Genomic DNA, 23,209 nt, shown 5'->3' on the forward strand with positions numbered 1-23,209 from the left:
CTTTCCTTTCTTCAGACTGCTCTCGTAAAATGCATCCTAGGAGCCTCTCCTGCAAATTGCTACCTATTAAGGAAGTTGTCCTCAAAAGTTTAATAGTGAAACCTCAGGAGAAAAGCACGACTCGTGGATATTTATTCAGAAAGGGATCTCACAGCATTTGTTCTTGCACTGGTGTTCACACTCATCGAGAGTTCGCTCACTCAAGATGTCCAACAGAGACGTCCCGGCTTTTGGGCTTTCAACTCCACTGAGATCGCCCACGTGGTGGTGCGTTGTTGCGCTCCATAAACTCTTAAAAGAGGGTTCTAGGTCGCTAAAAGGTTACTTATGAACCTTGGAAATCGGAGCCATTCAAAAGCAATGCCGTTAATACTTCACAATTGGCGAAATAGTAGAGCATCCGACCCTCCTGCATTGCACCAGCTTGCTCGGAAGTGGGCCAGATGTCGTCCGGATTTTCATTCCAGTGAAAACTTAAAAAGTTGTGGCACAAAGCCCTTTGGCGTAATGGAACTCATCATATTCCTCGGGTGAAGGTCATATGACCCTTGAATAGCACGTCTTGAGCATGGGCTAAGGCCCGCTTACCTGGTCTCATTAACTGCTTGATATCGCTTCCGAGGTGGAATAAGGGAATGGAGGAAGACGTGCAGGGTGAACTAAGGAGACGAGTGTCCTACTGGACAGGGAGAGGTCACAGTGGTGACGGTCGAGAGGTCTGGAATAGGGTGAATTCTGCCTTTTGGCCTTCTGTGACTCTCGAGCTGACTGGGGATATCATAAAGACTCTTGCGGATTGTCCAAACTCTCTTGCATTTCTCTAACTTGTTGACATCATGCCTAGAACTGAAGTCTCCAATTTTTTAATGCCTTCAATCTCATCTTTCACAGACTCTGACTCTGGATCAACAGCATGTGATCACGATCCTTAACAAATGGCGCGCTTGCTGGGTCAGCTTTCCTTATAGACCTCTAGTTAACAATGAATGCCCCAATAATAATCTCTCTCCTGGAAATCATGCCGTACGGATCAAAAAGCCATTTCCTTCTTGTTCAACAAGAGTTTCGTATTCTGACTACCTCCTCGACCGGTCTATCCAATTTGATTTAGGGTCAAGGGTAGTACCTTTATTAGCACAGCCAATCAAACCTCTCAGAATCCAATAAGGGCAAGACTGTAGTTGGTGGTATTAGGACTGTTGAGACTTCTGTTCTGGTTACTTCCATTTCTAATCCCGGTCAAGCTCTTCCTGCGTTCGATCTACCTGAGCTGGTAGTCGAAGATTGGCATCTCTACAGAGAGGACATATTCTCAGGAGAAGGTAGGAGCTTGAAAAGTATAGTTCCAACATCGGTAAGGTAAGAGTCCTACAGACACCTAACTAGGGCTAGGAATGACACCGCCTTGGGAATCATTCAACTGGCGTAGGCAGGAAGTAACTATTGATCCGGAGTCAGGCCTGCCTTGCAGGACTATCGACTGTAAACTGGAGTACACTGAATCCATCAATTCAACTGAATCGGGAGTAGGGTCGACTGAAACGTCGTGGAAGGCCTGAGAATGAACTTAGAAGTTCTAGGAGGTGGGTGACAGATCTCCACTTGGTTTCTCCTTGGGCACATATCCTTTCAGGAGATTTTAGGTCTTTTCCGTAAGGTCCAGACTTTGAATTCCCCTCTTGGTTTGACAATACAAGAGGCGAATCGTTAGAGGTTTACTATGTGGGGGTACCGGGGGTTCTACCAGTAGAAGGCAGCCTCTCTCGGACCCAGTCAACACAATACCGCTCGTTGGGAGGGAGGGCGTGGCACGCAGTGATATCCAGTCCAACCTACGAAGTAGAGGCTGGTCAGAACTCTTAATTTCTAACGAATTGAGGTTAATTCTTGCTCAGATACTTATTCGTCAACATTCTTTTTGGAAGCGATGTGAGATCACTCCTCATGTTTCACATACTCCTCTTATAGTCTGCCAAGTCTGTTGCAGCACATGTATGAATTATTATTCGCAGATTAGGTCTTTTTGAAGGATGTTTTCTTTCTGAGTTTCTTTTGGTCGAGTAGCGACCGGGCATGTGGTGGAGAGGGCCTATCCTACGCTATCCTCATCCCCCTGAGCTGAAGCCAAGGGGTAAAAGCACTCCCTTTAAAGGAGGAAGAGGAAGCAGGAAGGTAGCTCCTCAACAGTCAGGTCTACTTAGCCAAGGTCTAAAGGGAGAACTCTCTTAGCCTTAATATTATTTCTAAGTCTCTAAATAATTCTTCTTCTATCTTCGTGGTGAATCTAAGTCAGAACGCAACCTGTCTTCAAAAACCAGACTTAATTTCAGTGGGAGGCGTCAACAACCGTTCAGGCTGTTCCTGATATTTCTACTGACTTACTGCAAAGTGGGTGAGCTCAACATTAACTCACTACTGGGCGGAGTTTCCTTACTTGGCATCCCCAAGCTCACACTGGTGTCACATCCATAGAGATCTACTAGAGTACTGAATCTCATTCCAAAAATAACAGTGTCTCCTTGGTCATCTTACATTAGAGACAACTCTCGGTCAAAAAGAGAATCAGATTTGCGCCATTGAAATTTTTCTGAAGTCGAAAAATGATTAAATAGATTTTTTTTTTGAAAGAGTGGTCAAAGTATTTTATTACATTTTTGAAAGTAACATAATATTGCCCACAGAGGAAATCGTATGGGGTAATATGTCAATTGGAGTAAAAATTATGAAGGAGAATTTTGAGAATTTGAAGATGGGTTTCTTACAAGTTCCAAAAACACACGGCAAGTTCCCCTGCCCCGAAGCTTATGGAAATTGTGAAAACTCAAGTAAGAGGAATAAGTTTAACTCCTCCCACTTAAAATGTCAAAGGGGAAGTGAGGGGGTTAAAACTACAAGTTTGGATGAAATAAGATTTGCATTTTTCAATTTTAAGATTTATATGTTGAACGAAAACATTTCGACCATAAAAATCCTATAAATTAAATAAAGGGAGATCCAGAGATTCGTGATTTGACACTGTCGCTCACAGGCGTTAGCTGGGGCAAGGAAGTCAAAATCATAATGAAAAGGGAAATTAGAGGTGGTGGAACTCTCTTTTAGGTTTGTTATCTTTAGATATTGGACCAACTCACCCAAGGAAGAAATGGCAAAGGGACCACGGAAAAATGATAGTTAAAAACTTACCGATGAAACAAAACTTTGCCATTTAAAGTGAGAGAGAGATTTGTCCCCCCGGGCGTGCCATTTTTTGTTGGTGAATTTTGGCAAACAGGTTTTTGAAAAATATAGTTTGTCTTTGGGGATTATTGAAGATTAAGGTTGAGCTCTAATCTAAGGTCGAATCAACTCTGTTAGAGAAGAGTATATTCACCCCGGGGGACAAAAGATAACTTTCTAACGGTATTTGCAACTAAGAAATATGTACACCATCTTGAATATATGTACGGGTCCTAAGGAGAACATTATGCCGAGGAGCAATAGTAGGAAGTTCAACTATACTTGCAATTACAATTCAGGAAATCGTCGCATTCACATTCCAAAGCCTTATGAATGAGAGGATATATCTCGCCCAAAGGGAAATGATACATTCTACGATAATTCTTCTATATGAACGACGACGATCATCGTCTTTACGGTTTTCCCAGATAATTAGTGAAGGTTTAAAATCAATTTAAAATCAGGTGTGTTGGGGTTCTAAATTCCTGTAGCGCAAGCCTCGTAGTTATTATATGTGAGGAGAATAAAAATCTCTACGAAATACTCTCGATTTAAAATAATGGCTAATTTGGTAGAGTTTCTAGGAAGTTGATCTAAAGTATGAGTAGAATTATTGGAACTCAAAAAAGGGAATTGATCAAAATTGAAGCATTATTAACAGAATCAAATGAGAGAGTAGGGGAACTTTTGAGATTCTGAACCATCCGAAGTGTTCCCAACTTAATCTCAGTTGGGCTTTAATGTTTTAAAAGGAATTGAAATGAAGCTTTAATTAAGTTAGTATGTTTAATTAGAAATTTGGGATTAGATTCCCGAAGTTTGGGGTCTTATCAACAAAATCTGCCCCGGAACTAAACTATTGGACACTTGAGCCACAGTCGTTGCCAATCCTAACTTAATGGCAAGTGCAAGGTCTGCGACTACCACGGCCTGAATGGAGCCACCACTAGTCGATTAAATAAAAATGAGTCGGCTTTTAAAAAGAGTGGTAAGGACGTTTGTAATTACAGATTTTGGAGAGTTGGGCCGCATCTAGAGACCTCCTAATTAGCCCCGTTGTACATAGTGGGCTGCAAAAATGCTTAACGTGCAATTAAAAGTTTTGACTCTTTTGTTTTGTTATTATGCAATGCCTGCTAGTAACAATTCAATCAAGTGGTGAAATTAAAACAGGCTTATAAAATAGTTTTTAGAAGACTGGACCCATTCCGAACCGGTCGTCCTCAGGTCAGAATCCGGACTTACCCGCATCGGGGAAGGTTAAAGATAGGAAGATAATAAAAAATATGCCGCACCTCCGGGGTCGATCCCCGGCTAATTTCCTAGATTCTTACTTTCTATTGTTATTAGACTCAGCAAATTTTGGACTTTAATATTTTGAGTATAAAACTTACACAAATCCGCCTCTAGCCTCACGATATCAGGCGAAAACAGAAGAGCGCATGCAATCGCCAAAACCTAGAAAAACGAATAAGCTAGAGGCAATCAAATCATCACAGCAAATAAAATAATTAATAATGTCCAAGGCGATATGCTTGCTATTAAACCAGAATATGCAGAAAGTAAAGTGGCGTGGCACCACTAGCAACACCGGTTCTAAACCTAAGTAACGACGTCAAGTTATTTTGAGTGGATACTCTCAATCTTCATCTTCAGAGATTCTTCAATTTTAATTCGTCTTTGGATCTCCTTTTATCAATCTTCTGAATCTCGTGTGGATTACCAAATGGACAAGAGGCGTTCTCTAAGGGGAAGGCCACTCTTTCCTTCTTGGGTAAGGAAGAAATGATCCAGAATTTGGTCAATTGGAAAAGGAGTGTTCCCTAAGGGTACCTTTTCCCTTTGGAATCCAGCTTTGATCATGATACCCACTCAATAATCCAACTTTCACAACACTTGACCTTGACAATTACAATAATACAAAATAAAAGATTAGACTCTACCTGCAGGTTATCCAAGCAATAATATTTAAAAACAGTTATCACAACAGTTTATAGAACAGAAGAAGAAATAAACACACTGGCCACGCTCTTTTATTGATTTAGGGTTTGCAGCTGAAGCACCTGTCAAAGAGTTAAGCAATTGATTAAATTTTTTGATTTGCCCCTTTTTTAATTTGCTCCTGCAATGAGCGTGGCCACCTGCAGAAAACTGGTCAACACCAGATCGGCCCTACCTAAGGTAATCTAGTCGCCAAACACATCAATCCATCACAGAAGGGTAAGAAAAGTAAGCAGAACAGCAAAGCAATTCACACAACAGCAGTGAACTACGAAAAACCTGCACACACAGTAAAGTAAACACCGGCCTAACCTAATCAGAGTTGGGTTGTCCTAGCATCTCATCTAAAGTGTGTGTAAAAAGGTTCGTTGTGGCGGGGTAGGTCTAAAGTGGTAATTAGTTAGAAGTTGCATAAAAGTGCTGGATTTTTAAGGTTAAAGGATTTAATGTTAAGATTTAAGTTAATATTAAGATTTATTAAACTTATTTAACAGTTAATTGATTATACCTGTTGCAGCACGTAGGCCGATTATTTCACCTTCTTGGGCTAAAGCTAATAGCCTCGTAGGCCTGGGTTACGCCAGTACAGATGGGTTGAATTAATGTTATTTAAATTGGATTGAATTAAAGGAGTGATTGATTAAAGGGAGTGGTTACTGATTTAATGGTTGTTGAGATTTTATATCTATTGAAAGAAATTCAGAAATTTAGAGAGTTATGAATTTTTGAAGTTATCAGATAATGCTAACAGGGTCAAAACTGACTGTTTAAATTAAAGTTAATCTTAGGTTTTTCAGATTTTAATAATATTAGACCTAATATGATTTTTTAGACATATGGCACATTTCAATTTGGATTTCTATCAAAATGTATGATTTTAGAAATTGATATTTTGAAATTTCAATTAATTTCAATTAAAGACTTTCTAGTGATTTTGGCCAAATGGATTCAAACTCCTGAAATGCTCTCAGAGATCAGAGGTGATTAAGGGGAGATTATGCAGCTTAATTAAATTCTTGGATTATTAATGATTATTAATTAATTATTAAATTACATGAATTTAACTTAAAATTAATTAAGCTCTTGTGATGTCCCAATCAAGGGCTTTTAATTCTAAATGGTAGGTTTCAAACGATTAATATGAAGTTTAACTTGAATTTTTGGAGTTTTATAAAAGGCGATTATTAGGATTTAATTAAGCTAGGGCAATTCTAGCTAAGGGCAAGCTATGTGCTCTAATTGTGAACCAATGAACCCAAACTGATGAAATTTTGATCCATGGGGTCACATGATTAACCAAGGCTGAACACACCAATTTGGCTCAATGTGGAATACTTAAAGGTGATAACTAGTCGCTAAAGGTGAGCTCTAAGTCACATTCAGCAAATCCTAGGGAGCTATCTAAGGTTGGGATGGGCAAAGTCAGGTGGCAGCCTATCACTCATATCCTAAGCATAATCCAACACACAGAAAAAAAAACATATCTAATCTCATTGGGATGCTTAAACCCAAATTTGCTTAGGGTCAACCAGACCCTTAAAAACTCAAAACTTGGGAAAGGTGCCCTTAGACTTTTAAAACATGGGAGACAATAATTTGACATGTCAAAGACATGCCAAATTCAATTCTCCCAAAGTTTCCATGCCTGGAACGTTAACTACAAACGTAATGTGCTAATTGAAATAATCCATCAATGAAATTAACTTAACATACATGCAATTGGGCCTCCAAGCATAGGGCGTTAGAAGATCTCCTGAGAACTAGTGCAATGGACCGTAAAATACCTAAGTTTGGTCATAGTCGTGCGAGGGAGATAATGGATTTTTGAAGTTTCCCATGATACTTTCTGGTAATTATTAATCCAACCATTAAACAACAGTCAGCAGCGCTTTACACGCGCGCGTCCCGATTGGCGGTGCAAATCATTGGCGCTGACTGGGTAACGGCGGTATTAATCGTAGCCGTCGGATGCGGGACTGGACGGATCTAGGATTCAAGGCGTCGGGAACCACGGGAATAATCCGACGCCGGATTCGGAATCAATGGCTGAGATTTCTCTTCAACTCCGCTCTAACCCAGCCGTGACTTCCCGGCGTGATCCTATGTCCGCCGCGATACGTTCAACAAATTACAGGGAAGGATAGGGGAGTGAAACCTCTTCAATCCAACGGGGAAATCCTTGGGGTGAGGTTCTCACCTTGACCGGACTACTAGCTGGGGAAGTCTCAGGATAAGAATATAACGAGCAGAGAAAGTCTTCAAACGAATGGAGCTTCCTATCTGAAAGCTTTTAGGAAGACGAAGCGCGCAGTTCCTTCAGAGCTGCGACTGGAGAAGGTAGAGTACCAACTTCGAGCGGGACGACGAAGCCTTTCGCCGATCGCTCGATAGGATGGAAGGGACGGTTGGGACTCGAAGGAAGGTGTGGAGATCAAGGAACTCTAGGGAACGTATCGAGAACTCTGGGATCGATCTGGCGGCTTGGGGCCCACCCTATTCATCCTCGTCCCGCGAGCCTTCGGACGGCCAGTGATTGATGGAGGAGGTCGGGTGATCCAAGTGGAAAGGGGCACCATTCCAGAGAGCTCGAGCCTCAAGCCGGCGAGCCACAGCCTTTGGAAGCTTCCGGTCTGGGGGCACCGGAGCTTCTCTCCATTGTGTCGACGCTGCCGTCCCGCACCACCATTTGGGTCTGGGTCGGATGACCAGGGAAGCCGATAGGGGAAACGGAGCCATGTGGAGTTCAAATTGGGCCTGGTTATGGATCGTGATTCTGGTGGCTCGTTGGGCTCGAACCTGCTTGGTTGTTGAGTCGGATTGACTGATTCAGGTTCAGTACCGAGACCTGGTTGGTTGGAGAGTCTGGTCTGGGCACCCAACGCAAGTGCAATCGGGTCGAATTTCGATCTGGATTAAAGTGGCTCGGGTTGATCCAAAACCTCTCGGATGGGTCATTTGAGGCTCACCAATCAGGGCCAGACGGCTTGAAGTGGGAAGTGGGGTTGGGTCTGGTGCACCCAACTGCAAGTGGCAATTGGGTCCAATTTGATCTGTGTCAAAGGTTGGCTGGGTCAAGTGTTTTTGGCTACTTTGGGTTAGCCTAAATTGACCCAAGCTATGCTCAAGGCGGCTTGGCTGGAGGGGTGTATTGGACTATTGGCCACCTATGGGAGGTGTTGCCAGTTCATATTGGATTGAGGTTGAGGAGTGGCCCAATCCAAGTGCTTAGGCATCTTTGGCTAGCTAACTCTTGACCTAATGAGCCCAAGATTGGGGCTGGTCAAAGGAAGGTTGTATGGTCAATGGGAACCCAATGGCAACCTTGATGGATTCAATATTGAATTAGATCAAGGTGGCTCAGGTAGTAACTCTTGGGTCACTTGGTCAAGCCATAGGTAACCAATATACCCAAGGCTTGGATGACCAAGAGGTCTTTGGGTACCAAGGGTTCATTACCATAACTTAAAGACTTGAATGGAGTAGATTCAAATTTTGAAAGGGAAAGGGTGTATAGGTCCATGGTCAAACTGGGTTTGACTGTCAACCAGGTATGACCAAGGTCTGGGTTGGGGAGTTCAACAAGTTGAGTTGTGATATTGAAATTTACATTGAAGTGTTTCAAAGAGTTTGAATGATTGTATTGAATAACATTGAAACCTGTTATTATCGTAGGAGAAACGCATACAATTGGCCATTGGTCAACTAGAGTCAAAAATGTCGGAAAAATGCACGTACTGTTCAATGGGTTTAAATAGGGTCTGGATAGTGATTGGAGGCTTGATAAGGGTTCCAAGTTCAAGATCTAAGGGGTCGGCTCAGGGCATAGGCTGTAATATATTGAAGTTTTACAGCCTTTGAATTTTAATTAAATCTGGGTAGAGATTCAGAATGAGCTCAAAGTTGGGAGGGTCGCCTCTAGAGACATGTTTAATCACTTGCAAGTGATGACCTGAATCAGAGGCATGACTGTGGTTTTGAATGTTGAAATCTCTAAAAGGGTCTTTTAGGGACAAGGCCTTGAGACTTAGGGTTTGAGTCACTGATTTCCGGATCCTGAAATAATTATTAAGGTTTGAATAATTAAATTGAAGTATCCAAACCATTTTACAATCATGTGTGATGTTAAAGATGGAAGGGTCAAGGCTGATTAAGATAGGACATAGTCTAGGTTAAAATTGGATTGTCAAATTATTGGAGCAAGGTGGAATAGTTTGAAATTGATGATTTGGATTTAGATTGTATGGAGTTTGAGATTCAAATGAAGTCACAGTAGGAATCAATTGAAATGGAGTGGACATAAAGAAATGAGTAAATTGAGGTTGATCCAAAGTGAGTTGATTTGATGTAGGAGGATCCATAAATCTAGGAGAGTTCTAAGATCTAGGATTTAAAGGAATCTATGTCTCATGAATAAAGCTCAAGGTTAGTCTCAAGGAAAGATCTAAGGTCTAGAGTGGATTCTAGGGTCAGGATTAATCTGGATTTTTGATGGTCTTATGACCTCATCAAAAATGAGGTCAACAGATGCCATAAGTCTGAGAAACGATATTTGCACAGTATCGACATGGGCACCGAATCTTCTCCTTTTGAGGATTATTTTCACGGGCAAACTTAATAAATGTAGTAACTCCATCTTTATATTGTCGCAAACGTCTGTCGTTGAGATTAATCCAACTTTTATCCATTGCTTTTGCCTGATAAAATTATGAAGAAAAAATAATTATTGCTTGACTATTAATCTTATACCCCTTTTAAAAAATTATTTAAATTTAGGTAAATATTCATAAATAATATGCTTCAAATCATTTCTCATTTGAAAATTTTTTTGTGAAGACAATACAAAATTCAATGTTAATGGAAAGACATGAAGTTTGAAGAAAATATTAAAAGTTCATTGCTATGAATGCTGATAATCTATGTATTGCATATAAAATTTTGATAATATAATAATAATTTAGGAATCAGTGGCAATTATCAAAAGGAAAAAGTCTATAAAAACAAACATCAAAATTTTAAATATTTTTATAATTAAAATCATTAACACTCATTTCTCATCTAATGAAACAACTCTTAAGTTAAAGAATATAAAATAAAATGTCATATTCTCTTTTTAGTTTCTTGCTTATCCCTTTATTTTTTTTTTTATATATCCATATTAACAGTTAATATTATCAAGATTTTAATTGCTATAGTTTCTTTTGATGATCCATTGATTACTTTACAGAAAGCACATTAGTTATGGCAATATTTGCATAACAAATATCAATTATGTCATACCAATAGGCTATACTAAAGCCTCTGTGACTGGTTATTATATATTTTATTTGATGTATATTGTTTTTACTATTCTCATTTTTAATTTTAATTTTATTTTTATTTTTTTCCTCTTTGGATATGTTATAATACATAACAGATTCAACTGAATAGAATTTATCTGAGCCTTAATTGAAGGAGCCTTATTAATTTAGAGGGTTGCAATAGAAGTAGTTAACGCTTCCATCTCCTTTATCATCCAAGCTATTTATTTATCTTTCTGACTTAACTAATCTAAAAGACCGCAAGTCAAATTAGAAACATACTCTTCATTATCACCATTTTCTTCTTCGTTATTCTCACTCTTTCTCATATTCATTTTCATTTTCTTCTTATATTTTTATATAGATACACTCTCAGCGTTTTCTTTATCTTACAAACTTTTTTCCACATTCTTTATAGCCTCTTATTCTTCATTTATCCAATACTTTCCTTTAAGTGATCCATCATATCTTTCATGGATTTCCATACTACATTGTGATGATCTACAGGAGTATATTCACTAATGTTTGATGATTCCTCAATAGATTTTTTCATTCTTAATTTATTGTTTACTAAATGATTTTTATTGAAGACTAGTGCAGTTGATGTGGTAACCATTTTTAGATTCCAAACATTTTGTCCATAAGTTAATAAAATTGATTGCCTTTTTGATTTCGACCTCCTATCAAGATGAGGAGATGAATCTTGAAAATGCAATTTGTGGATCATCTCTGAATGGATGTCAATCCAAAGAACGACCAAGATCAGCAAGAGGGAATTTATTAAAACTTTACACAGAGTATCAATAGAGCATAAATATTAAATCCAATACAGAAATAGCCATTGGATCTTTTCAACTAAGTCATTCAAAATCAAACCTAAACTCTTAAAGCAACAATAACAATCAATAATATTGAATGATACCATAAAAATAAGAGGCAAGCATAGTATAAAGAAGATCATAAAATATTTGAAATTAAAATAGGAAGAATGGTATTAGAAAAACCTGAGAAGGAGGAACCGGCGGAGGCGAGTTTGCGGTATTTTCCGAAGAACTATGAGTGAAGAAACTCATATCAACGCGAGAATAAAAGAGGTCGTGGCCGTGAAAACTGTCGATTTGCAGTTGGCGATTGTAGTCGGCGCAGTTTGATGTCTTCGTCGCTAAGGAGGTATCTAGGGCAAATAGCAAAAAAGAGAAGCTAGTTGCGTGCGTGAGACTGAGTCGATCGGGAGAGTATTTGGTATAATGTATAATTTTATTTAAATAAGTAATTGATAAACTTTAAATAGTATATATTGTAATTTATTTCATCAATAAATTATTAGATTTATCATCATAAAAATATAAATATTAAATTAAATTAATTATTCTATTTATTAATTTGAATTTTAAAAATATTATTGCAATAAAAAAAATTTTCGGCGGGCGCTGCCCCCCGAAAACCCCGCCCTGACCGGGTAGGTCGAACCCTGTTAGGATGTGCTATCCTTTTGGACCCCTGACGTATCTGTGAAGTATACGATTATGTACACAATTAAAAAGAATAATTAGTCACTATAATAACATGTATATATATGAGAAAAATATTCTCTAGATTTTTAGCGACAAAATTAGTGGACAATTTTTTTTTTGGTGGCTAATATCAAACTTCTTATTATTTAGAGGCCTTACTAATTTTTTGTCGCTAAAAGATATCTTTAGCGACCAATTTATTTTTGTCTCTATTTTTTTGGTCGCTATTGACCCATTTTCTTGTAGTAGTACATCGACGCTCTCTCTATCTCAAAAATAACTTTGCGGAATGGGGTCATAATGCTTAAACGGACTCCTGGACGGAAAGTTGTTGCTTTTCAAGTGTAAACGCATCACGGGACCCGATGGTTGCCTTCACGGATCGCACGATGCAGATTTCTTCGCTCGGGTTACTGTGAGCCAACACTGTTAGTGGATCATGGGCCGTGGTGGAGAGCTTCTAAAAAAAAAAGAAGAGAGGGATGGTTATAAAAAAGTGCGTAACTCGAGGACTTCTCAGGATATCACCCATCCTAGTACTACTCTCGCCCAAACACGCTTAACTACAGAGTTTTGATAGGATCCGGTGCACTAATATTGGTCTCATCGCACCCAAAGTCTTATGGTCTCAAATTATAGTTATGCAGATGCCGGGGGAGAGGTGATTTTGGTGCATCCTTGTTCCAGTGGACCGTAGGGGATCAAAAAAGTATTATTCGTCGGCTCATGCTTGGGCGATGCGCCTCTGGCACATTGGCACCCACTCCGTCTCTAAAAAAGCTTTCTAGAATGGGGTCATAATTCTAAAAGGGACTCCTGGGCAAAAAGATGTTGCTATTCCCATGCGGTAGCATCACGGGACCCGATAGTAGCCTTCGCAGGTCCCACGATGCGGAATTCTTTGCTTGGATCGTAGCGAGCCAACAGTTCTAGTGGTTCATGCGCCGTGGCCAAGGGCTTCAGGAAAAAAAAAAGAGAGAGGGATGGTTATACAAAGAGGTGCAACACAAGAACTTCTCGGGAGGTCACCCATCCCAGTACTACTCTCGCCCAAGCACAATTAATTGCGGATTTTTGATAGGATCCGGTGCACTGGTGCTGGTATGGTCACACCCAAAGTCTTATTGTCTCAAATTATAGTTATGCAGATGTCGTGGGAGAGGTGATTGTGGCGCATCCTCATTTCGGTAGACCATAAGGGATCAAAAATGCATTATTCGTCGGTGCATGCCCAGCCGTTGCGGCTTTGGCATATTGACGCTTACTCCTAAAAAAAAGCTTTCCAGAATGGGGTTATAATGCTGAAATGGACTCCTGGGTAGTAAGTTGTTACTTTTCCTATGCAGCCTCATCACGGGACCCGACGGTCTCTTTCGTGTATCCCACGATGCGTATTTCTTCGCTACGGTCACGGTGAGCGTACACTGCTAGTGGTTCATGAACCATGTCGAAGAGCTTATGAAAAAAAAAAGAGAGAGGGATGGATATAAAAAAGGGTGCAACATGAGGACTTCATAGGAGGTCACCTATCCCAATAGTACTCTCGCCCAATCACGCTTAGTAGTGGAGTTTTGATGGGATCCAGTGCACTGGTGTTGGTATGGTCACACCCAAATTCTTATGGTCTCAAATTATAGTTATGCAGACGCCCGGGGAGAGGTGATTTTGGCACATCCTCATTATGGTGGAATGTAGAGGATAAAAAATGCATTATTCATCAGTGCATGCCAAACCGATGTGCATCGGTGCTCACTCCGTCTTAGAAAAAGCTTTCTGAAAAGGGATCATATTGCTGAAATGGACTCCTGGAAGAAACGTTGTTGCTATTCCCATGCGGCTGATCATGGGACCCGACGGTCGCCTTCTCGAGTCCCATGTTGTGGATTTCTTCGTTCGAGCTGTGGCAAGCCAACACTGTTAGTGGTTCGTGAGCCGTGGCGAAGAGCTTCCGAAAAAAAAAAAGAGCGTGATGGTTAAAATAAGGGTGCAACACGAGGACTTCCAGGAGGTCACCCATCCCAATACTACTCTCACCCAAACAAGCTTAACTATAGAGTTTTGATGTGATCCAGTGCCCTGGTGTGGGTATGGTCGAACCCAAAGTCTTATGGTCTCAAATTATAGTTATGCAGATGCCGGGGGAGAGATGATTTTCGCGCATCCTCGTTCTAGTAGACCGTAGGGATCAAAAATGCATTATTCATCGGCTCATGCCAGACCGATGCGCCTTTGGCACATCTGGGCTCACTCCATCTGAGAAAAAGCTTTCCGGAATGGGGTCATAATGATGAAACGGACTCGTGAACAAAACGTTGTTGTTATTCATGTGCGGCCGCATCTTGGGATCCAAGGGTCGCCTTCTAGGTTCCCACGATGTGGATTTGTTCGCTCGGGTCCTAGCGAGCCAACACTGTTAGTTATTCATGGGCCGTGGCAAAGAGCTTCAAAAAAAAAGAGAGAGATGGATGGTTATATAAAAGGGTGCAACACGAGGACTTCCCAGGAGGTCACCCATCCAAACACTACTCTCACCCAAGAAGGCTTAACTGTGGAGTTCTGATGGGATCTGATGACTGGTCGTGGTATGGTCACACCCAAAGTTTTTTATGGTCTAAAATTATAGTTATGAAAATGCCGGGGGGGGTGATTTTGACGGATCCTCAATCCGGTGGACCGTAGGGGATCAAAAATACATTATTAGTTGGCGCATGCTTGGTCGATGCACCTCTAATACATCAACTCTCACTACATCTCAGAAAAAGCTATCCAAATTGGGGTCATAATACTGAAATAGACTATTGCATGGAAAGTTGTTTCTATTCTCATGTAGCCGAATCATGGGACCCGACAGTTTCCTTCGTGGGTCCCACGATACAGATTTCTTTGCTCGGGTTGCAGCCAGACAGCACTGCTAGTGGTTCGTGGGCCATGGCGAAGAGCTTCCAAAAAAAAAGTGAGAGGGATGGTTAAAAAAATGGGTGCAATAAGAGGACTTCCCAGCAGTTCACCCATTTCGGTCCTACTATCACCCAAACAAGCTTAATTGTAGAGTTTTGATGGGATCCAGTGCACTGGTGCTGGTATGGTCGCACCCTTAGACTTATGTTCTCTAATTATAGTTATACAGATGCCACGGGAGAGGTGATTTTGGCGTATACTCATTTTGTTGGACCGTAGGGGATCCAAAATGCGTTATTCATTGGCGCATGTCTGACCGATGCACCTCTAGGACATCAGTGCTCTCTCCATCTCAGAAAAAGCTTTCATGAATGGGGACATATTGCTGAAACAGATTTCTAAGCAAAAAGTTGTTATTATTCCCGGGCGGCCGCATCACGGGACCTGACGGACGCCATTGTGTGTCCCAATATGCAGATTTCTTCGCTCGAGTCGTGGTGAGCCAACAATTCTAATGGTTCGTAGGCCGTGGCGAAGGACTTCCAAAAAAAAAAGAGAGAGGGATAGTTAAAAAAAAGGGTGCAACACGAGGACTTCCCAGGAGGTCACCCATCCCAGTACTACTCTCTCCCAAGCACGCATAACTGTGGAGTTCTGATGGGTTCTGCACTGATGCTGGTGTAGTCACACTCGTAGTCTTATGGTCTCAAAGTATAATTACGCAAACGTCGGGGGAGAGGTGATTTTGGCACATCTTCATTCCGATGGACCATAAGGGATCAAAAATGCATTATTCATCAGCGCATGCCCAGCCGATGTGCCACTAGGACATCAGTGCTCTCTCCGTCTCAGAAAAAAGCTTTTCGGAATGGGGTCATAATGTTGAAATAGACTCCTGGGTAGAAAGTTGTTGCTATTCCCATGCGGTCGCATCATGGGAACCGACAGTAGCCTTTGTGGGTCCGACGATGTGGATTTCTTCGCTCGAGTCATGGTGAGCCAACACTGCTAGTGGTTGGTGGGCTGTGGTGAAGGGCTTTCTAAAAAAAAGAGAATGGGATGGTTAAAAAAATGGTGTGCAACACGAGGACTTCCTAGGATGTCGCCCATCGAAGTAGTACTCTTGCCCTAACACGCTTAATTGCAGAGTTCTGAAGGGATCCGGTGCACTGGTGCTGGTATGGCCGCACTCGTAGTCTTACGATCTCAAATTATAGTTATATAGACACCGGGGGAGAAGTGATTTTGGTGCATCCTCGTTCTGATAGACCATAGGGGATCAAAAATGCATTACTCGTCGGTGCATGCTCGGCTGATGCGCCTCTAGCAAATCATCGCTTACTTCAACTTAGAAGAAGCTTTCTAGAATGCGGTCATAATGTTGAAATGGACTCCTAAGTGGAAAGTTGTTGCTATTCCCATGCGGCCGCATCACGAGACCCAACGGTCGCTTTCGTGGGTCCTTCGATGTGGATTTCTTCGCTCGGGTCACAGCGAGGCAACACTGCTAGTGGTTTGTCGGCCATGTCAAAGAGCTTCTGGAAAAAAAAGAGAGAGGGTGGTTATAAAAAAAGGTGCAACACGACTTCCTAGGAGGCCACCCATCACAATACTAATCTCACCCAAGCATGCTTAATATCATTTTTTTATGTGATCCGGTGCACTGGTGCTGGTATGGTCACTCCCTAAGTCATATAGTTTCAAATTATAGTTATGCAGACGCTGGGGGATAGGTGATTTTGGTTCATCCTCATTACGGTGGACCATAGGGGATGGAAAATGCGTTATTCATCGGCGCATGCCCGGCCAATGCGTCTGGCACATCGGCGCTCACTCTATCTCAAAAAAACCTCTCTAGAATGGAGTCATAATGCTGAAACAGACTCCTAGGCAGAAAGTTATTTCTATTCCCATGTGGCCAAATCACGGGACCAGTCAGTCTCCTTCGTGGGTGCCACGATGCTGATTTCTTTGCTCGGGTCGCGGTGAGCCAACACTTCTTGTGGTTTGTGGGCCGTGGCAGATAACTTTCGAAAAAAAAAAAGAGAGAGGAATCCTTATAAAAAGGGCTGCAACAAGAGGACTTCACAGGATGTCAACCATCCCAATTCTACTCTCGCCCAAGCACACTTAACTGTAGAGTTATGATGCGATCTGGTGCCCTGATACTGGTATGGTCGCACCCATAGTCTTATTATCATAAATTATAGTTATGCAGACGTCGGGGGAGAGGTGATTTTGGCACATCCTCCTTCCGGTGGATTGTAGAGGATCAAAATTGCATTATTCGTTGGCATATGCCCGATGGATATGACTTTAGCACATAGGCACACTCTACATCTCAGAAAAACCTTTCCGAAATAAGGTCATAATACTGAAATAGGCTTTTGGACAGAAAGTTGATGCTTTACCCTTATGGCGCATCACGGGACTCGATGGTTGTCTTTGCGCGTCCCATGATGCAGATTTCTTTGCTCGGGTCACATGAAGCCAACAAAGCTAGTGGTTTGTGGGCTGTGGCGAAGACCTTCTGAAAAATAAAAAGAGAGAGGGATGGCTATAAAAAGAAGTGCAATATGAGGACTTCCTAGGAGGTCACCCATCCCAGTACTACTTTTGTAAAGCACGCTTAAGTAAGGAGTTCTGATGGGATCTGGTGCACTAGTAATGGTATGGTCGCACCTAAAGTCTTATGGTCTCAAATTATAGTTATGCAGATGTCAGGGAAGAGGTGATTTTGGAACATCCTCATTCTAGTGGAGTGTAAGGGATCAAAAATGAGTTATTCATCTGCGCATGCCCAGCCGATGCGTCTCTGACACATCACCTCTCACTCCGTCTTAGAAAAAGCTTTTTGGAATGGGTCATAATACTGAAACGGACTCCTGGGTAGAAAGTTGTTGCAATTCTTGTGCGGTCGCATCACGGGACCCGACAGTCGCCTTCTCGGGTCCCACAATGCAAATTTATTTCCTCGGGTTATGGCGAGCCAACAATCTTAGTGGTTCGTGAGCCGTGCTGAAGAGCTTCTGAAAAAAAAAAAAGAGAGAGGGATGGCTATAAAAAGAAGTTATGCAGAAGATGTTACCCATCGAGGTGCAATGCGTGGACTTCCCAGGAGGTCACCCATCCCCATACTACTCTCACCCAAGAACGCTTAATTACGGAGTTTTGATGGGATCTGGTGCACTAGTTCTAGTATGGTCGCACCCGATGTCATATGGTCTCAAATTATAGTTATACAGACGCCCAGAGAGAGGTGATTTTGACACATCCCTGTTTCGGTGGATAATAGTGGATCAAAAATGCATTATTCTAGATGCATACCTGGCTCATGCGCCTCTAGCACATCGGTGCTTGCTCCATCTCGGAAAACGCTTTCTGGAATGGGGTCGTAAGGCTAGAATGGACTCCTAGATAGAAAGTTATTGCTATTCCCGTGCGGTAGCATCATGGGACCCGATGGTCGCCTTCTTGGCTCCTATGATGTATATTTCTTTGCTCGGGTCATGGTGAGCCAACAATACTAGTGGTTCATGGGCCGTAGCAAAGAGCTTCCGAAAAAAAAATGAGAGGGATGGTAATAAAAAAGGATGCAACAGAATGACTTACCAGGAGGTCACCCATCCAAATACTACTCTCGCCCAAGCATGCTTCTGCGAAATTTTGATGGGATCCGGTGCACTGGTGCTGGTATGCTTGCACCCGAAGTCTTATGGTTTCAAATTATAGTTATACAAACGCAAGGGGAGATGTGATTTTAGCGCATCCTCATTTCAGTGGACCGTAGGGGATCGAAAATGTGTTAATCGTTGGTGCATTCCCAGGCGATGCGCCTGTAGCACATAGGTTTTCACTCCATCTCAGAAAAAACTTTCCAGAATGGGGTCATAATGCTGAAAATGACTCCAGGGTGGAAAGTTATTTCTATTCCCGTGCGGCTAAATCACAAGACCTGATAGTTGCCTTTGCGGGTCCCACGATGCGGATTTCTTTGCTCGGGTCTCAACGAGCCAACACTGCTAGGGGTTCGTGGACCATGGAAAAGATCTTCCAAAAAGAGAGAGAGAGAGATGGTTAAAAATATGGTGCAACACGCGGACTTCCAAGGAGGTCACCCATCACAATATTACTCTCTCCCATGCATGCTAACTATGGAGTTCTAATTGGATCTGGTGCACTGGTGCTGGTATGGTCGCTCCCGTAGTCTTATGGTCTCAAATTATAGTTATACAGATGTTGAGGAGAGGTGATTTTGGCGCATCCTCATTCCGGTGGATTATTGGGGATTAAAAAAGTGTTTTTTGTTAGCGCATGCCCGGCTGATGCCCCTTTGGCGCATCGGCACTCACTCCATCTCGAAAAAAGCTTTCCAGAATGGGGTCATAATGCTGAAATGGACTCTTGGGCAAAAAGTTTTGGTATTCCTGTGCGGTAGCGTCATGGGACCCGACTGTTGCCTTCGTGGGTCCCACGATGAGGATTTCTTCGCTCGGGTCGTCGCGAGCCAATACTACTTATTGTTTGTGGGCCGTGGCGATGGGCTTCCAAAAAAAAAAAGAGTGTGTGATGTTTAAAAAATGGGTGCAACAGAAGGACTTCCCAGGACATCACCCATCCCAATACTACTCTCTTCTAAGCACTCTTAACTACAGAGTTCTAATAAGATCTGATGTACTAGAGCTAGTACGGTCGCACCCGTAGTCTTATGGTCTAAAATTATAGTTATGTAGACATTGGGGAGAGGTGATTTTGGCGTATCCTCATTTTGAGGGATCATAGGGTATAGAAAATGCATTATTCATCAGCAGATGCTTGGTCGATGCGCCTCTGGCACATTTGTGCTCACTCCATCTTGGAAAAAGCTTTACGGAATGGGGTCATAATGCTGAAATGGACTCCTGGGCAGAAAGTTGTTGGTAATCCCGTACGGCAGCATCACGGGACCTAACGATCGCCTTCGCGGGTCCGAGGATGTAGATTTCTTCGCTCGGGTCATGGAAAGAAAACACTACTACTGGTTTGCGTGCCGTGGCGAAGAGCTTCAGAAAAAGAGAGCGCAATGGTTAATAATAGGTTGCAACACGAGGACTTCCCCGGAGGTCACCGATCCTAGTACTACTCTCGCCAAAGCATTCTTAACTGTGGAGTTCTGATGGGATCTAGTGCACTAGTACTGGTATGGTTGTAGACGTAGTCTTATGGTCTCAAATTATAGTTATGCAGACGCCAGGGGAGAGCTGATTTTGGTGCAACCTCATTTTGGTGGATTGTACGTGATCAAAAATGCAATATTCTTCATGGTGTTGAATGCCGGGGGAGAGGCAATTTTGGCGCATTCTTGTTCCGTTAGACCGTTGGTGATCGAAAATGCGCTATTTGTTGGTGCATGACCAGCCGATGCGCCTCTCGCATATCAGTGCTCACTCCATCTCAAAAAAAGCATTCCGAAATGGGGTCTTAATGCTAAAATGGACAACTTAGCGGAAAGTTTTAGCTATTCTCGTGCAGCCGCATCACGGGACTCGACGGTCGCCTACTCTGGTCCCACCATACGGATTTCTTCGCTCGAGTCGTGGCGAGCCAACAATGCTAGTGGTTCGTTGGCTATAACGAAGGGCTTCCAAAAAAAAAGAGAGAGAGATTGTTAAAAAAAGATGCAACACAAGGACTTCCCAGGAGGTCACCAATCCCAATTCTACTCTCACCCAAGCTTGCTTAACTACGGAGTTCTTATGGGATATGGTGCACTGGTGCTGGTATGGTCCCACTTGTAGTCTTATGGTCTCAAATTATAGTTATGCAGACCCGAGGGTAGAGGCGATTTTGGTGCATCCTCTTTCTGGTGGATCGTTAGGGATCAAAAATACATCATTCGTCAGAACATGCCCGGCCGCTGCACCTTTGGCACATCGGCGCTCACTCCGTCTATGAAAAAGCTTTTCAAAATGGAGAGATAATGCTAAAACGGACTCCTGTGCAGAAAGTTTTTGACCCAATGGGGCTTCACGGGTCCCACGATGCGGATTTCTTCGCTCATGTCGCAGCGAGCTGACACTGCTAGTGGTTCATGGACCTGGGCGAAGGGCTTCAGAAAAAAAAGAGAGGGATGGTTAAAAAAAAAGGGTGCAACATGAGGACTTCCCAAGAGGTCACCCATCCAGTACTACTCTCGCCCAAGCACGCTTAATTGTAGAGTTCTGAAGGGATCCGGTGTACTGGTGCTGGTATGGTCGCACCCATAGTCTTATGGTCTCAAATTATAGTTATGTAGACACCGGGGGAGAGGTGATTTTGGCACATCCTCATTTCGGTGGACCGTAGGGGATCGAAAATGCATTATTCGTTCGCGCATACCCAGCCAATGTGCCTCTAGTACATTAGCGCTCTCTCTGTCTCAGAAAAAGCTTTCCAGAATGGGGGTCATAATGCTGAAATAGACTCCTGGGTAGAAAGTTGTTTCTATTCCCGTGTGGCCACATCACATGACCTGACCGTCGCCTTCGCGGGTCCCACGATGCTGATTTCTTCGCTCGGGTCACAACTAGCCAATACTGCTAGTAGTTCGTGGGCCGTGGCGAAGGGCTTTCGATAAAAAATAAGAGAGAGGGGTGGTTATGAAAAAGGGTGCAACACGAGGACTTCCCAGGGGGTCACTCATCTCAGTACTACTCTCCCCCAAGCATGCTTAACTGCGGTGTTCTGATGGGATCCAGTGCACTGGTGCTTGTATGGTCGCACCTATAATCTTATGGTCTCAAATTAGGGTTATGCAGGTATTGGGGGAGAGGTGATTTTAGCGCATCCTCATTCCAGTGGATCGTAGGTGATCAAAAATGCGTTATTCGTTGGCGCATGCAAAACCGATGAACCTGTAGCACATCGGCGCTCACTCCGTTTCAAAAAAAACTTTCAGGAATGGGGTCATAATGCCGAAACTGACTCTTGGACTAAAAGTTGTTTCTATTCCCTGCGGCCTCATAACGGGACTCAACGATCGCCTTTGCGGGTCCATCGATGCAGATTTCTTTGCTTGGGTCGCAGTGAGCCAACACTGCTATTATTTCGTGGGCCGTGTCGAAAGGCTTCCGGAAAAAAAAAAAAAAAAAGAGAGTGGGATGGTTAAAAAAAAGGGTGCAACACGAGGACTTCCCAAGAGGTCACCCATCCCAGTACTACTCTCGCCCAAGCACGCTTAAATGCGGAGTTCTGATAGGATCTGGTGCACTGGTGCTGGTATGGTCGCACCCGAAGTCTTATGGTCTCAAATTATAGTTTTGCAGATACTGGAACCCCATAATTGGTGATACTTTTATTAGCATTCCTTTTTCTTATGGTGTGTGTTCTAATAAGATGTATTATTAAAAATTAAATAGATGGAGAAACAATTAAACTAATTAATTTCAAATCTCAATTCTAAATTAAATAATATATAATATTTTTAGATAAAATCTCAAATTTAGATAAAATCAAATGAAAATATTAAAGAAACTAATCTATTTTCATGAATAAATTTATTTGAAATTAATTGTAATATAAATATTATTCTTTATGCATGTGAAGTGTTTTTTAATTTATTTTAATTTACTAAAATGTATAGCCATAAATTATTACGCAAAATAAGATGAAGAAGATGAAGGAAAAGATTGCAACAAATAAATATCAGTGAAGGTTATGAGTAAAGCATAATCAGACGAAATAAGAAATTAGTTTAGTAGGAGTTAAAACAAGTGGCTCATTCAAGAGAAAGTTAATTATTAAAAAAATATATGCAACATAATGTTCAAATCTAATGAATGTCATCAACTGTTAAAGTTGTTAAAACCTGTAATAAAGAAAAATAAAAATAGAGATACAGAAAAAGAGAGAGAAATGGAGAAATAAGAAATAAATATCTAGAGTATCAAGAGTAAAATATGTATGTCAAACATGAATAATGATAAAAGTTTAAAGGTTTTCTAATTTGATTCTTTTTTGTTCAATCTCAATAACTTCATCAGATTCTTCTTTTATTGATTGAACTGTAATTTATCGAAATGTTCTATTGTCATATTGTTTATCTTGAACCTTCATTGAGAATATCAACTCTTTATCAAAAATATGTGTGATAATGCTATTATAATCTTCTATGTTGGATGCTTTCATTAAAAGGGAAAAAATATATAAGAGTATGCATATATAAGTTATAATATAAATAGAATAAAATAAAAAATATTAAATTTCATCTTCTCTAAATTTGTGACTGGAATGCCAATAATTTTTCAACTTCATTATCAAAAATTG

General features: G+C 41.7%; 1 non-coding gene and 12 pseudogenes across 1 annotated transcript; all 13 read right to left on the minus strand.

The window, feature by feature from the left end:
- Nucleotides 1–12,523: 12,523 nt before the first annotated feature.
- Nucleotides 12,524–12,642, minus strand: LOC114579217 (annotated as a pseudogene).
- Nucleotides 12,643–13,024: 382 nt separating this feature from the next.
- LOC114579226 lies at nucleotides 13,025–13,143 on the minus strand (annotated as a pseudogene).
- Nucleotides 13,144–13,521: 378 nt separating this feature from the next.
- LOC114579219 lies at nucleotides 13,522–13,640 on the minus strand (annotated as a pseudogene).
- Nucleotides 13,641–14,009: 369 nt separating this feature from the next.
- On the minus strand, nucleotides 14,010–14,127 carry LOC114579213 (annotated as a pseudogene).
- Nucleotides 14,128–14,506: 379 nt separating this feature from the next.
- Nucleotides 14,507–14,624, minus strand: LOC114579216 (annotated as a pseudogene).
- An 878-nt stretch (nucleotides 14,625–15,502) lies between these two features.
- Nucleotides 15,503–15,618, minus strand: LOC114579218 (annotated as a pseudogene).
- Nucleotides 15,619–15,999: 381 nt separating this feature from the next.
- Nucleotides 16,000–16,118, minus strand: LOC114579214 (annotated as a pseudogene).
- A 1,901-nt stretch (nucleotides 16,119–18,019) lies between these two features.
- LOC114579232 lies at nucleotides 18,020–18,138 on the minus strand (annotated as a pseudogene).
- Nucleotides 18,139–19,507: 1,369 nt separating this feature from the next.
- LOC114579215 lies at nucleotides 19,508–19,626 on the minus strand (annotated as a pseudogene).
- Nucleotides 19,627–20,000: 374 nt separating this feature from the next.
- LOC114579233 lies at nucleotides 20,001–20,119 on the minus strand (annotated as a pseudogene).
- Nucleotides 20,120–21,049: 930 nt separating this feature from the next.
- LOC114579220 lies at nucleotides 21,050–21,167 on the minus strand (annotated as a pseudogene).
- A 383-nt stretch (nucleotides 21,168–21,550) lies between these two features.
- LOC114579212 lies at nucleotides 21,551–21,669 on the minus strand (annotated as a pseudogene).
- A 388-nt stretch (nucleotides 21,670–22,057) lies between these two features.
- LOC114579211 lies at nucleotides 22,058–22,176 on the minus strand. The gene has a single exon (XR_003700130.1). It is a non-coding gene; the product is annotated as a 5S ribosomal RNA (ribosomal RNA).
- Nucleotides 22,177–23,209: the final 1,033 nt, after the last annotated feature.

Source organism: Dendrobium catenatum, unplaced genomic scaffold (assembly GCF_001605985.2).
Source record: "Dendrobium catenatum unplaced genomic scaffold, ASM160598v2 fragScaff_scaffold_231, whole genome shotgun sequence".
Lineage (NCBI taxonomy): Eukaryota > Viridiplantae > Streptophyta > Magnoliopsida > Asparagales > Orchidaceae > Dendrobium > Dendrobium catenatum.